The sequence below is a fragment of the Leiobunum rupestre genome, chromosome 2 (genome assembly GCF_980474605.1).
Source record: "Leiobunum rupestre chromosome 2, qqLeiRupe1.1.hap1, whole genome shotgun sequence".
NCBI lineage: Eukaryota > Metazoa > Arthropoda > Arachnida > Opiliones > Sclerosomatidae > Leiobunum > Leiobunum rupestre.
The window spans coordinates 69366817-69382523 of NC_143385.1; positions in this window are offsets into that span (position 1 = coordinate 69366817).

The following is a 15707-nucleotide window of genomic DNA, read 5'->3' on the forward strand; positions in this document are numbered from 1 at the left end:
TAGATATCTGTCTATATGATGTCTACTTTCCGACATCTAGTTGAATGTTTTTTATTCTTTTAAATTTTTGTATAGCAACAAAAAAAATGGCTTAGTTCCAAGAAGTCATACTAAAAAAGTATATCCGCCGTTATCGCGGGTTAAAGATACAATTTAAAAAACAGATCAACCCGTGAAAGTCATATAGGCTTGTCAGACAAGCGCAAAAGCGTATCCGCGTACTGCCGTTAGAGTAAAAAACCTGTTATCCGCTAAAGGTATCGGATTAAAAATAATCCAGTTCATCTGTGACAGCATCAGACACCAGATCAGCGTTAGAAGCCCTACCTGCAATAGTAGAACCTTTTGGGATATTTGCAAATGCACAATTTGCGAGCCGTTAAACAACTTAATAATTCTTCCAATGTTTGCTTCAAACGGAAACTTAGAATAACCCCATAATGGACTCCAATGTGAGACACAATCGACTAAGTGCGAAACCTGATGTATGTTGAAGGTCATACCTTCAATTCCATAAAGACCTTCGTAACTTTGTAGAAATTTAGATACGATAAATTGTGTTTCGTACAAACTATCAAGAGGAACGTTTTCAGCTAGGAGATCCAAAATAATTTTAACGAGCAATATCCATTTTTCATAGAAATTTTTGGATAGATCGTCTTTCAAAGTTATGGGGCTATAGAATAACGCCCACGCGCGCCACTTCAAAGCCTTCCAAAACGCTCTTAGGGTCAATGACCTTGGCTTACGACTGAATTCTTTAGGAACTTTTATCGCGAGAAGCCGTCTATCGATTTCTTTAATTTGATTCCCTAAATAGTACTCTTGGCCATGGTTTTTAGACTCAAACCACCGATTTGTTGTGGTTTTTACGACACCTTGACATATGCAATGCATATAATCAACAACAATATCCTCGTACAAGTCAAAATATTTAAGGTGAAGCAAAATTAACTGACGGGCCTTTCATTCCGTTACTATAAACCAGATTTTCGGCGGCTTCGCGATCGCTATTTGCAATACTTCAGGGAGTCCTCTTCTCGTATGTTTCTCTCGGTGTGAACGCGCGCATGTGACCACCCCCTTTTACCAACACTTTTCCTAGATGAAGACACCAATTGCAAGGACTTTCTTCATTAAACTGAATCATGGACGTGACTTTACACCTTGCTGGAGCATCAACAGTGCAAGGTCCCGGAAATATCTTCGTCAATATAGTCTGTTTTTTCTGGTTTTTCCACGTAATTCCATCTATGATAGTTCGTTCATTTTTTCAATAAATGGCTTCAGGAAACAATTCATGTTAGGAGCACCCTCTCCGAACCCAAGAGCAGCTAACTGGACGTTACGGGCCCTAATTGCAAAAGGCAACTCATTTATCGTGACTTGTACACCATCTGTATTCCAAGTTATAGTTAAATCATTAAGTGACTTTGGTTTTTTTGGAGCTCGGCGACTCTGTTATGTCAGATACGTCAAAAGATAAATCCTTTTCAATTAATTCTAAATCTAACATTTCTAACCTATTTTTGATTTGTTCGGCAAAATAAAAAACCAGAAAATAATGTCCGTTTTTAATTAGGTCGTCTTTGTTGAATGTAGAATTACAAATATTGCAGAGTAGACCTTTATCCGCGGTATCTATTTCAGTACCAATATAATTTTATTAAGAATGTTGGCAATAAAAATGTGGCGTGACAGCATTATTCATTTCACCGAAGTACTTAAAAAACCGATATTTCGTAATAGGGAATGAAGTGTCTTTGGGCAAATGCCAATAAATTAATTCTAATAAACTTTTAGTGGCTTCATCGGATGAATGGTGCAAAAAATATGGCCCATGACCAGTAATAAACTTTCCTTTATTGTTAGGTTTGAACCATCGTAAGGTGGTTTGTCCTAAAACAATAACAGGGTATGTATATATAGAGCTCGAGTTCCCATGATTTATTAATTTTAATTACCAATTCATCTGGTTCTATTCCCTCTGAAACTTCGGATGTATCGACTTCAATAGAAGAACAATTAGACGAATCGCCTGTCGAGTCATAATGAAAATTAACCGCCCTAATATAAAATAAATTTAAATATAAATTATGCCTCACAATGCATATAGTGGTAAATAATTTGGTATTTACCCATTTTGGTCATTTTGAAAATTAATTTCTCCAGTGTCCGTGTCCGATGACGTATCACTATTGGGTTCATCAAAATTAATTGGCGCTTTTGATTTAATGGTTTTCCTTTAACCAGAGCGACTTCTTTTGGGAATTTTTCTATTTTCTGACCATAAATACGCCTTTACTATTCATGTTCATAACAATTTACTTCTAATTAAAACTAATATAATTAAGAAAAGACGCGATAAAACGTCAGATGGGTTCGTTTTTGCTTATAAGTGACAACGTCTATTGACAGTGAAATAGCTCAACTTTTCTAACCAGCAGAAACGTCTGATTTCCGCGAAACTTGCAAATGGTTTGTTTTTCAAAAATAGATTCAGCACTGGACCGACCTTGGAATGTTTGTCATAGCTATGAACATCTGTAGACCCTAGCCACAAAAGGCAGCAGCGGGGTAAAGTCTTTTCGAACTGTATAACTGCCGAAGTCGTTTCAATTCCACCGTAGCTGATTTTGGGGATTTTTAATCTCGCTTCTAAGGCGTGAAAAGTAGGCTAGCTGGCCAACCTAGTTTTTTGTCCACTCTTTCCCAATATGACAATAAAAAATGTTGGTTAGCTCTGGGTTTTGAGATACAGTCATATATAGTGACTGTTCATGTCATTTAAGGCCTACATTTCGTAAAAATCAAATAACGTATCTTTTCGGCAGTCTTTTGAGAAAATCGCATTTTCAAATTTTCAGCCGTATATCTCAAGTTACGTGGTGTTGGTTTCTGTTCTTTTTTCGTTGCATTCGGTCGAAAAACCAGGGTTCGGGACCTTCGGGGCTTCATATGTTAATTAAGTGGACCAAAGAGGACAATGTATTCGACGTGTATTCTGTTCGAAAATTAGTAGATATAAAATTTGCAACGGAAATTGCGTTTAGTTGTGATTTACCTTAATAAAACAACAAGCTCCCGGAATAATTCTTGATCTTGGTAAGCTGTTGAATTTAATTAAGCCATACAAAAAAGGCCGTCATATAGAAATCTATAATTTATAGGAATTCCAGTTTATAGGAGTGTTCTTTTTTGTTGACGAGTTTTTTGTATGGATTCAATATCAGGATTTCAGATATAAAATAAAAATTAAAATCAAAACAATTGAAAAATCTTCAATGCGTCTTGATTGTAATAATAAGAAGAAACCGGATTTGTTCTTTTATATTATTACTAATTTATGGTCAATCAAAGACGTAAATAAATAATTTAATTATATAGCAACCAACGTTCAAATGGAAAGAAGTTTAAAAAAGCACGCCAAAAAGAATGAAAAAAAGTCCAATAATGCAGAAAAATCAAATGCCATAACTAAAGTAAAAATATATTTCCATTATCTTTATTTTTTAGATAGTACGTTTGAATACCAGATAATTTTCGGACACACTTATAATAATTTAATTACGATATTAAGACTATAATAATAATGTATATATTTTAAAAAATATATAGGAAACTGGTGTTTTGAATTCGACTAGTGACGTAGTACCTCCAAAATATCCTCGTGGTCACGTTATATCTGCCATTTTTCAAACCCCAAGTTTCCATCCCATTTATTTGGCAAGTTTATATCTAAAACAAATTATCTTACAGAAAATCGTAAAATTCTCAATAAATTAAACCAAGAATGCTCCTCAAGTGGTTGCAGAAGAAAAATTGAAAATCTAGAAGCTAAATATTTAAAATTAAAAGAAACTGAATAGAGCTAGAGAAGAAACTTAAAGAAATGATTGGTAATTACCAGTTTATTTTTATTACTTTTTTGTTTAATTTTTTTGCTTAAATCCCTCCATCAAAGAAGTAGGCGTTATTATTATTACTAATATGAATTATTATTATATTTTTTATTATTATTATGATTTTTTAAAATTTTCTTTTATTTATTATTATTATTTACTATTATTTTTATTTTTTAAAATTTTCTAATATTATTAACTATTATTATTATTATTATTTAAAATTTTCTATTATTTATTATTATTATTAGTTATTATTAATTTTAATTTTTTTAATATTATTTATTATAATTATTATTTTCTAATTGTTATTATTAGTATTAGAATTATTATTTTCTAATTGTTATTATTAGTATTAGAATTATTATTTTCTAATTGTTATTATTAATATTAGAATTATTATTTTCTAATTGTAATTATTAATATTAGAATTATTATTTTCTAATTGTAATTATTAATATTAGAATTATTATTATCTAATTGTAATTATTAATATTGTTATATATATATATATATATATATATATATATATATATATATTTATATATTTATATATTTATATATTTATATATTTATATATTTATTTATATATTTATATATATATTTAAATATATATTTAAATATATATTTAAATATATATATATATTTATATATATATTTATATATATTTAAATATATTTATATATAAATATAAATAAATATATATATAAATTTATATATATATATATATATATAAATATATATATTTATATATATTTATTTATATATATTTATATATATTTATATATATATATATATATATATATATATATATATATATATATATATATTTATATATTTATATATTTATATATTTATATTTATATATTTATATATAAATTTTTATATATTTATATTTATATATATATTTATATATATATTTTCAATTTTCAAAGAAACTGTCCAATGGATCAAGAGACTGAAGAAGCACCATAATAAACTGGATGAAATTATGGAAGGGCGAAAACAATTTGCAACATCGAACAGTAATAAAGAAATGGTAATGTGGTTTACATATCATGTAAAGAAATATTTATTTACTTAAAACTAAACCGTCATTCATAGGATGACAACGATATTCTGGTAAGGAAAAGTGATTTGTCAAACGCCGAAATTTCTGCTGGAGCAAACGCTAATTTCTTTGCAAGGTCCTTGATGGCATTATTGTTTACCCCTGATGAATTATTTAATACATCAATTAGTTGTAAGCAATCTAATGCTCATAAGGATATCCCAGCAAAAACACGGGTTGATCTTACTAGGATAAACGCCATTATAGGTAAGAAACAGCTACCAAATCTTAAAAATAAAAATAACGACGTTTACTTTTGTTTTACAGATTATACTAGCATGAAGTACAAAGTAGGAAAAGAAAAAATTAAGCGGACGCTACAAGATAAAACAAGTTGGGCAAGTCAAAATATACCTCTCCTCGGAAGCATTGTCCCTAGTGGTATTAAATTCTCGAGACGTCCCTTAAAGATATCTCCGCAATTCAGAGTTATTTACTAAAAACGTAATACCGGTTCAATCCCGCCCGGTTTAAAATTTTAATTGTAAAATAATTGAGATGAAACAACTGAGTTTAATTTATTCAGAATAATATAAAATAAGTAGTTACAACAGCGAGTTAGACGTACTAAAACAATGCACAAATGAATTTAAACCTATTTACAGAACAAGATTATCAGTTAAATATAATACGAAGCAAATTTTAATGAAAGAAATATATACAACGGGTATTTGTATTTTTCTCGCTTACAACATAGTTGCCGCATCTTTAACGCGCATTTTAATTCAACACTCGCCCTTGATGAATATACCGTCAATAGCTACATTCGACATCTACAACTAACCCGATTGAACTGCATTAAACATCTTAATAAGTCGAGAAAACGTTTAAAATAAATTACCACTATGTTAACAACTCGATATTTTCTTCATAAATAAACTATTACCCTTGAAAACTAATATGCTAGATAAAAAAAGACTGAAAAAACGAAATAAATTACAAAAAACTAACGGGTTATCTGGTTATACCATTTAACCTTTTTATCTGCTGACTGCGCTAAAACTAGATTTGACCTTTTAATTTTCAAACGTAAAATATTTAGACTTTAACAAGTTCACAAAAATTAAAAAACAAAGTTCAATAAACAATATATACAGATATTGTATTCATCCTTTGGTAAAAAACCCGCCTTCTCATAATGGTTCCTTTACATTAATATTTTCTCTAAGGAAGTCAATGGCTCGGCGGTGAACTATCTGCATTGTAACAATGCGACCCGAGTTCAATTCGTGATCAGGATCAAATTTTGCATTAAAATACTAAAATATTTAATTAAATATAAGATTAATATAATTTATAAATATTTAATTAAATATAAGTTTAATATAATTTATAAATATTTAATTAAATATAAGATAAATATAATTTATAAATATTTAATTAAATACAAGATTAATATAATTTATAAATATTTAATTAAATACAAGATTAATATAATTTATAAATATTTAATTAAATATAAGATTAATATAATTTATAAATATTTAATTAAATATAAGATTAATATAATTTATAAATATTTAATTAAATATAAGATTAATATAATTTATAAATATTTAATTAAATATAAGATTAATATAATTTATAAATATTTAATTAAATATAAGATTAATATAATTTATAAATATTTAATTAAATATAAGATTAATATAATTTATAAATATTTAATTAAATATAAAATTAATATAATTTATAAATATTTAATTAAATATAAGATTAATATAATTTATAAACATTTAATTAAATATAAGATTAATATAATTTATAAATATTTAATTAAATATAAGATTAATATAATTTATAAATATTTAATTAAATATAAGATTAATATAATTTATAAATATTTAATTAAATACAAGATTAATATAATTTATAAATATTTAATTAAATACAAGATTAATATAATTTATAAATATTTAATTAAATATAAGATTAATATAATTTATAAATATTTAATTAAATATAAGATTAATATAATTTATAAATATTTCATTAAATATAAGATTAATATAATTTATAAATATTTAATTAAATATAAGATTAATATAATTTATAAATATTTAATTAAATATAAGATAAATATAATTTATAAATATTTAAAATGATGTAGAATAAATTATAGTACCTAACGTTATAACCATAGACATAATAAAGAAATAGACCCAAGATTCTACGGGGGTTAAATACGGGAGCGATAACGAGCAGACAACCGGTATTTGTTCCGTATTCCTGTGGTACCACGTTTAAGCGACGCCTGTTGATTAGGCGAGAAAATACAAAATCATCACGTGACACGTCACACATGTTCGTGTTTGTAATCTTTTAGGTACTCTGACGTGATTCGCGAATATTTTGGCTGTGAGAATTTAAAATAAGGTAAATTTTTATTATAATTTTTAAATAAGTCAATTAATTCTTTCAAAACCCAAATAAAAAGCAGCAGATGATCTTATAATTAAAAACAAAAAATTATATTTGCGAAATGATATTTTGTCAAAGGCTTAAGTAACTATCCGGTTTGTTGTGGAACTTGTGGTTATAGCTTGTTATGGGAATATTCTGAGATTCTAAATTGTAAACAAAAGTAAATGGAATTTCGATGAAAAGGATGATTCTACTAAAGGTATGTAGCTATTGCCCTTGAAAAAAAATTAGCTTTGACAATTTAAGTCTGATGGCTTGACCCTTCATTTCTAGATTTTTGTCCTTCGCTAATTTGTGGAGTCTGAGCTTGCAATATAAATTAATAATTTTCTGAATGATGTTCGATCCTGCCTATAGTTATAAAAAGATTTTTAAATAAGAATGAATATTCCTTGAAATAATATGATAGTTTATTCCTACTTACAAAGCGCCACTAAATTTAAGTGGCGCTTTGGACTAGGCGCCCACTGGCTCCCTGTTTCGTATCCGTCCTGCCTTCCACAAGGAATTGTCTCCGTTACGAAGCAAAGGCTCGTGGAAGCCATGACAGAGACGTTACGAGGAGTAGTGAGTGCTTGGCCTAGGCCATGTAGTACCTAACGCTTAGGAATATTTATCCGGTTTAAAATCAGACGCAAAAACTTCAGGGGTGAATTTGATAAACGGGTAGTACTTTTATGTTAGCTAACATGTTTCATAATTCGTTTTGGTGATTTTTTTTATTAAAAAGTTATAGAAAAAGTGTTTTCTACTAAAAATCTGGTTTTTATTTGGTAAAAAAAAGGTTAATTTTAGTGTTTTTACGCATTGCAATAACAAGTAAAACAATACCGGAAAAGTTTCATTCCATAAGTAGGATTAAATTATCATATTATTTCGATGAATATTCATTCTTATTTAAAATCTTTTTATAACGAAACCTACAATACTTTCTCAATGGACAATTGCTGTAAATCGCGACACATTCAAATCATGATTTAATTTGTAATGATCACTTTTTAAAACGGGATATACAAATTGTAAATGGCAAAAGGTGGGTCACACCAAAAGCCATTCCAACTCTGGTTTGGTTTCCATAGAATTAAAACAAGTAAAAATAGTCAAAATAATTTTTTTATTTAATTTAAATTACATCCAGTTGAAAGTGAAATAGAAAAAACCGGTGATGCTAACTTCTCACCTTTAAATTTTGACCAAGGATCATTTCGTGTAGGTTAAATTATGTTATTATAATTTGAGTAAGATCTCCTTGGTTTTTAGCCAATTTTGTTTAGTTGTTATGAAGAGATATTCCTCTCTCTATAAAAGAAATGTAGTCTAAGAACTAGAACTTGCTGTATTACGAAATATTGTTGGCATGGACATCTTACCAGATCACCATGAACATGTTTGATCCTGAAGTTGGAATCGAACATCATCATTAAGAAAGTTATTAATTTATATTGCAAGCTCAGACTCCACAAATTAGAGAAGGACAAAAATCTAGAAATGAAGGGTCAAGCCATCAGACTTAAATTGTCAAAGCTAATTTTATTTCAAGAACAATAGCTACATACCTTTAGTAGAATCATTCTTTATCGAAGGTAGAATCATCCTTTTCATCAAAATTCCATTTACTTTTGTTTACAATTTAGAATCTCAGAATATTCCCATAACAAGCCATAACCACAAGTTCCACAACAAACCGGATAGTTACTTAAGCCTTTGACAAAATATCATTTCGCAAATATAATTTTTTGTTTTTAATTATAAGATCATCTGCTGCTTTTTATTTGGGTTTTGAAAGAATTAATTGACTTATTTAAAAATTATAATAAAAATTTACCTTATTTTAAATTCTCACAGCCAAAATATTCGCGAATCACGTCAGAGTACCTAAAAGATTACAAACACGAACATGTGTGACGTATCACGTGATGATTTTGTATTTTCTCGCCTAATCGACAGGCGTCGCTTAAACGTGGTACCACAGGAATACGGAACAAATACCGGTTGTCTGCTAGTTATCGCTCCCGTATATTTTTGGCAAATCAAACTCCGCGTAAGGTGTCTATTTCTTTATTATGTCTATGGTTATAACTTTGTAAAAAAGGACATTCGCCAAAGCTGTTTTTTAGAAAAACACCGCAACTTAACAAGCGTTGGTGGCTGAGTGGTTAGAGTACATCTCTTGCACGAGGCAGACCTGGGTTCGATTCCCGGCCGGCGCCAAAAAATTGCAAGTTGATACTAAGACGAATACCGTGTACAATTGGTGGAAACACTGCCATTGGACGTTGAGAGGTTGCATAACACTCAGCACTCGGTCCGTCCCAAAGTCATTAAGAAGAAGTTGGAGAGAAAACGCCCGTACAAACAACAGATTCAACATCCACAACCATCATAACACAAACACAATAGGCTCAACATCCTCAACATCCTCAACCATCATAACACAACAAACACAACAGACACAACAGACGCAACAAACTCAACACCCACAACCGTCATTACATAAACTTAACATTCACACCCTACACATAAACGTTACAATAACCAAATATCCAGTCAAACTGAGGTAAAACTGTCGCGACGGTGAGCGTTAACGAGAAAAAATATCTAAACCAAACCCAATCGCAAATTAAACGCTCACCGTCACACGGTTGTTATGCCAACCCTTCGAGAAACTGCGAACGCAGAAATTTCGAGACCCTGCGTACGCAATGATTAACCTTTGCACGGATAATGCGAACGCGTTCGCAGGACAGACACACAGGCAGACAGACCCACAGACACACAGACAGATGGACAGACACCGTGATTGTATAACCCCTCCTAGGGGACTTTGTACCCTCGGAGAGGTAATAAAAGAAACTACGCGAAAAAGAAAAGTACACTTAAATGTAGGAGATAATGTAGTAGATAGTAGATAATGAAGTAGAAAATGTACAAGAAAAATGAATCTAAATGGAAAAACGAAGTATAAGAAAATTAAAATAAAATAACAGGCTTTTGTTGAAGTCATCTTTAAAGGAAATATTTTTTGGAAATCTTAAGAAGTTTTTCTTTAAAATCTAAAGGAAAAAATATTCTTAACATTACGAATTTTTTCTTTAAAATTCCTTAAGGATTTAGTGCAACGAAATCCTAAAGGAATTGCTCCAAAGAAAATTTTAAGAACGATCTTGGTAAAAAGGTGCCAAATTTACCAAGGATTCCCATGATTTTTCCTTAAGAATTTCTCAAGGATTTGGTGCAAAGAAATCCCAAAGGAATTTTTCCAAAGAAATCATAAAGGAATTGTTCCCAAGAAACTCTTAAGAACGATCTTGGGAAAAAGGTGCCAAATTTACCAAGGATTCCCATGATTTTTCCTTAAGCATTTCTTAAATTTTTCCCTTTTTTTCTTAAGAATCTAAAGAAATATCTACGAATATAACTCGATTAAAAAGGCAAGGAGAATGTAGTAGCAGACGAGAGTTCCGACCGAAAAACGATAAAACCGGGGAAAAAATATTTCGTTCACGAGATGGCGCTGCAGGTAGGTTCAACAAAGTGGTTCTGAGATTCTCGAGTCGGGGGGATAAAACAAGAAATTTGTTTCCTAATATTAAATCAAATACACTCTTGAAAAGGTTGGGTTGTTTTCAACCCAAAACGGGTTAACATTCTGCCCAAACCTGGGTCCGTATTTACCCAGCCCAAATTTTAGGTTGTTTAGACTCAACCCATTGAAGTTAAAAATTCAACTTGATTTTGGGTTGAAATCTACCCCACCTTGGGTTGAAATCTACCCCGTCTTGGGTTGAAATCTACCCCGTCTTGGGTTGAAATCTACCTCGTCTTGGGTTGAAATCTACCCCGTCTTGGGTTGAAATCTACCCCACCTTGGGTTGAAAACTACCCCGTCTTGGGTTGAAAACTACCCCGTCTTGGGTTGAAATCTACCCCGTCTTGGGTTGAAATCTACCCCGTCTTGGGTTGAAATCTACCCTACCTTGGGTTGAAATCTACCCTACCTTGGGTTGAAATCTACCCTGCTTTGGGTTGAAAACTACCCCGCCTTGGGTTGAACTTTAATCGCGTGATGTGCCTATATAGGTACAAATTAATGTCCCTCATAGATATGAATCATTTAAAGTATCCAGGGAGAAATTACAGGCCACACATGGATTACTATTCTTCAAGATAATTAGTGCCTTGAGCTTTCGATCCGCAGGTTTTTGTTAACTAAACTGAAATAAACCAATTTTCTTATATATATCGTTTCGTAAAAAACTTACAGAGTTATCAATTGTTAAAAATAAAAATACATTTTTTAACGATTGATAACTTTGTAGGTTTTTTACAAAACGATATATATAACAAAATTGGTTTCGTTCAAGTTAGTTAGACAAAGACCCGCGGGTCGAAAACTCAAGACAGTTTTTTCCTTGATAAATAATAATCCATGTGTGTCCACCATTTAACTTTTACTCCTACAATTTCTCCATGAAAAAACCTTCATATCTAAGAGGGACGTTTAATTTTTCGTAAACAGGGTGTCAACATTTGATGGGCCTAGAAATTTTTCTCAAAATCTATACTTTCTAGAAATATTCCGTATGTACGCTCTCGGGGGAGATCGTTATTTTTTGTAAATTTCAGAAATATCATGAAATTTTTCACGACTTTAGAAGTGTTAGGTTTTGAACGCTACGTGGTAGTACCAGCGTGTTAGTTTTTCATGACGAATTATTTTAGTGACGAAATGTCCGATTTCCACCAGACCAATTCCATTTAAGATTTTCGGGTATGCTCTACAACTTGCTTATTGAAATTTTTCGTCTACCACGTAGCGTTCAAAAACTAACATTTCTAAAACCGTGAAACATTTCACGATGTTTCTGAAATTTACAAATAATAACGATCTCCCCCGAGAGAATGCACTCGGAAAATTTCTATATGTCCGTTTCGTTGTATTATTTTCAACACATTTTATTTTTAATTATTAAAGTACATGTACTTTTCAACAAATATGAGAATCGGTACGAATAAGCTAACCATTGTGGAAAATTTTGAAACCAAATGAGATTTGAAAAGATTCTATATGGAATTCAACCCACATTTTTAACCTAATTTTGGTTTAATAAAACAACCCATAAAAAATTAACAAATTTAAAAAAAATAACTAATGTTGGGTTGTTATTAACCCAAATTTGGGTTGCAGTGAGACAATCCTATTTTTTTAACTCTTCATTTTTAAGAGTGTACTGGAAATATTTGCATGGAATTTTTGGTATAACCATTTTCGAACGTCCTTTATCCATTTAAATTGGTTTTAAACAATTTTAGGATGGTGACAGTTCCCCATTAAATGTTTTCCGCTATTTTCGATTGAAGGTCGAAGTATATTTCATAACTGAGATTATATTTGTTTGAATATTAATTTTAGTCAACCCATGTCAATTCTCAGCGTTTTATCATAAGGTAGATTTTTCGGGCATTCGGGGCCCCACAATTGTGATGATTATAAAAGTGTCTAATGAAGATTAAGAAATGGTCGCCATAAGCTAAGAAATATTTAAAATAATCAATGAAGAAAACTCTCTTATCGACAATGGACTCTTGTTTAAGAACGAAATAAAGGTCTTAACTCAGGTATATTTTAGTCTAAAAATAAAATTTCAAGCCAATTGTTTGTAACCATTTTTATAAAATTTTATTTTAAACTGAAAAATGCCTTCTGTAACCAGGTTTTACAAATTAACTTTGACACTCGAATAATACTCAAATAAAAATCAAATAATGGTTTTTTTTCACCTTCATTTCTCATTCAGAGTAAGTCTTAAATAAGATTTATTTACAACTGTAATAAAAGTAATTCTTTCATAATTTTTTTCTTTAAAGTTAAGATCAAAACGAATCTTGAATTATGTTCAATAAGGCAGCGTAAATAACTTGGATGAAGAAAAATTAGCAGTGTAAATATCGTACTTTAGCCTTGAAAAGTCTTAAAATAATATTGGATATACAGAGTTTTATAAATAAATAAATTAAATTAAATAAAACGTAGTTTTTACCTCTCGGAGTGGACAAAGTCCCCTAGGAGGGTTTATACAACAACCGTGTCAGTCCGTGTAGGTGTGTGTCAGTCAGTCTGCAAAGGTTAATCATTGCGTACGCAGTTTCTCGAAATCTCTGCGTTCGCAGTTGCTAGGAATTAGGGAACGAAGTCGAAGGGTTTGGTTTATATGGTGATCCATCGCGAGAGTTTTAACTCAGTTTGGTTGGATAATTCATTATTGTAATGTTTATGTGTAGGGTGTGAATGTTGAGTTTGTGTTATGACGGCTGTGGGTGTTGAGTCTGTGGTTTTGTGTTTGTTAAGTCTGTGGAGTTTGTGTTTGTTGTGTTTGTACGGGCGTTTTCTCTTCAACTTCTTATTTATTTTTGGGACGGACCAAGTGCTGAGTGTTATGCAACCTCTCAACGTCCAATGGCAGGGTTTCCACCAATTGCTCACGGTTTTCGTCTTCGTATAAATTTGCGATTTATTGGCGCTGGCCGGAAATCGAACCCGAGTCTGTTGCGTGCAAGAGATTTACTCTAACCACTCAGCCACTAACGCTTGTCAAGCTAAGGTGTTTTTCTAAAAAACAGTTTTGGCGAATGTCCTTTACGAAGTTATAACGTTAGGTACTATATTTTATTCTTTATCATTTTAAATATTTATAAATTATATTAATTTTATATTTAATTAAATATTTATAAATTATATTAATCTTATATTTAATTAAATATTTATAAATTGTATTAATCTTATATTTAATTAAATATTTATAAATTATATTAATCTTGTATTTAATTAAATATTTATACATTATATTAATCTTTTATTTAATTAAATATTTATAAATTATATTAATCTTTTATTTAATTAAATATTTATAAATTACATTAATCTTTTATTTAATTAAATATTTATAAATTATATTAATCTTTTATTTAATTAAATATTAAAAAATTATATTAATCTTGTATTTAATTAAATATTTATAAATTATATTAATCTTATATTTAATTAAATATTTATAAATTATATTAATCTTATATTTAATTAAATATTTATAAATTATATTAATCTTATATTTAATTAAATATTTATAAATTATATTAATCTTATATTTAATTAAATATTTATAAATTATATTAATCTTATATTTAATTAAATATTTATAAATTATATTAATCTTATATTTAATTAAATATTTATAAATTATATTAATCTTATATTTAATTAAATATTTATAAATTATATTAATCTTGTATTTAATTAAATATTTATAAATTATATTAATCTTTTATTTAATTAAATATTAAAAAATTATATTAATCTTGTATTTAATTAAATATTTTAGTATTTTAATGTAAAAATTTCATCGTGATCCCGGATTGAACTAGGGTTGCATTGTTACAATGCAGATAGTTCACCGCCGAGCCATTGACTTCCTTAGGGAAAATATTAATGTAAAGGAACCATTATGAGAAGGCGGGGTTTTTTACTAAACGGATGAATACAATATCTGTATATATTGTTTATTGATCTTTGTTTTTTAATTTTTATGAACTTGTTAAAGTCTAAATATTTAACGTATGAAAATTTAAAGGTCCAATCTTGTTTTAGCGCAATCAGAAGATAATATGGTTAATTTTTTGTAATTTATTTCGTTTTTTCAGTCTTTTTTTTTATCTATCGTATTAGTTTTCAAGGGTAATAGTTCATTTATGAAGAAAATATAGAGCTGCTTACATAGTGGTCTGGGTTTGTATTTGGGTCGTCATTACTTCGTAATTTATTTTAAACGTTTTCTCGACTGATTAAGGTGTTCTTACTAACGGAAAAATACAATATCTGTATATATTGTTTATTGAACTTTGTTTTTTAATTTTTGTGATCTTGTTAAAGTCTAAATATTTTACATTTGAAAATTTAAAGGTCAAATCTTGTTTTAGCGCAGTCAGCAGATAAAAAGATTAAAGGGTATAACCCGTTAGTTTTTTGTAATTTATTTCGTTTTTTCAGTATATTTTAACTAGCGTAGTAGTTTTCAAGGGTAATAGTTCAATTATGAAGAAAATATCGAGTTGTTTACATAGTGGTCTGGGTTTTTACTTCGTAAATTATTTTAAACGTTTTCTCGACTGATTAAGATCTTTAATGCAGTTCATCAATTGGGTTAGTTTGTTTTATTTATAAAGAGCCCTAACTATTCCGTCTACGGTCATTTATTATTTAGTCAAGGGGCTTT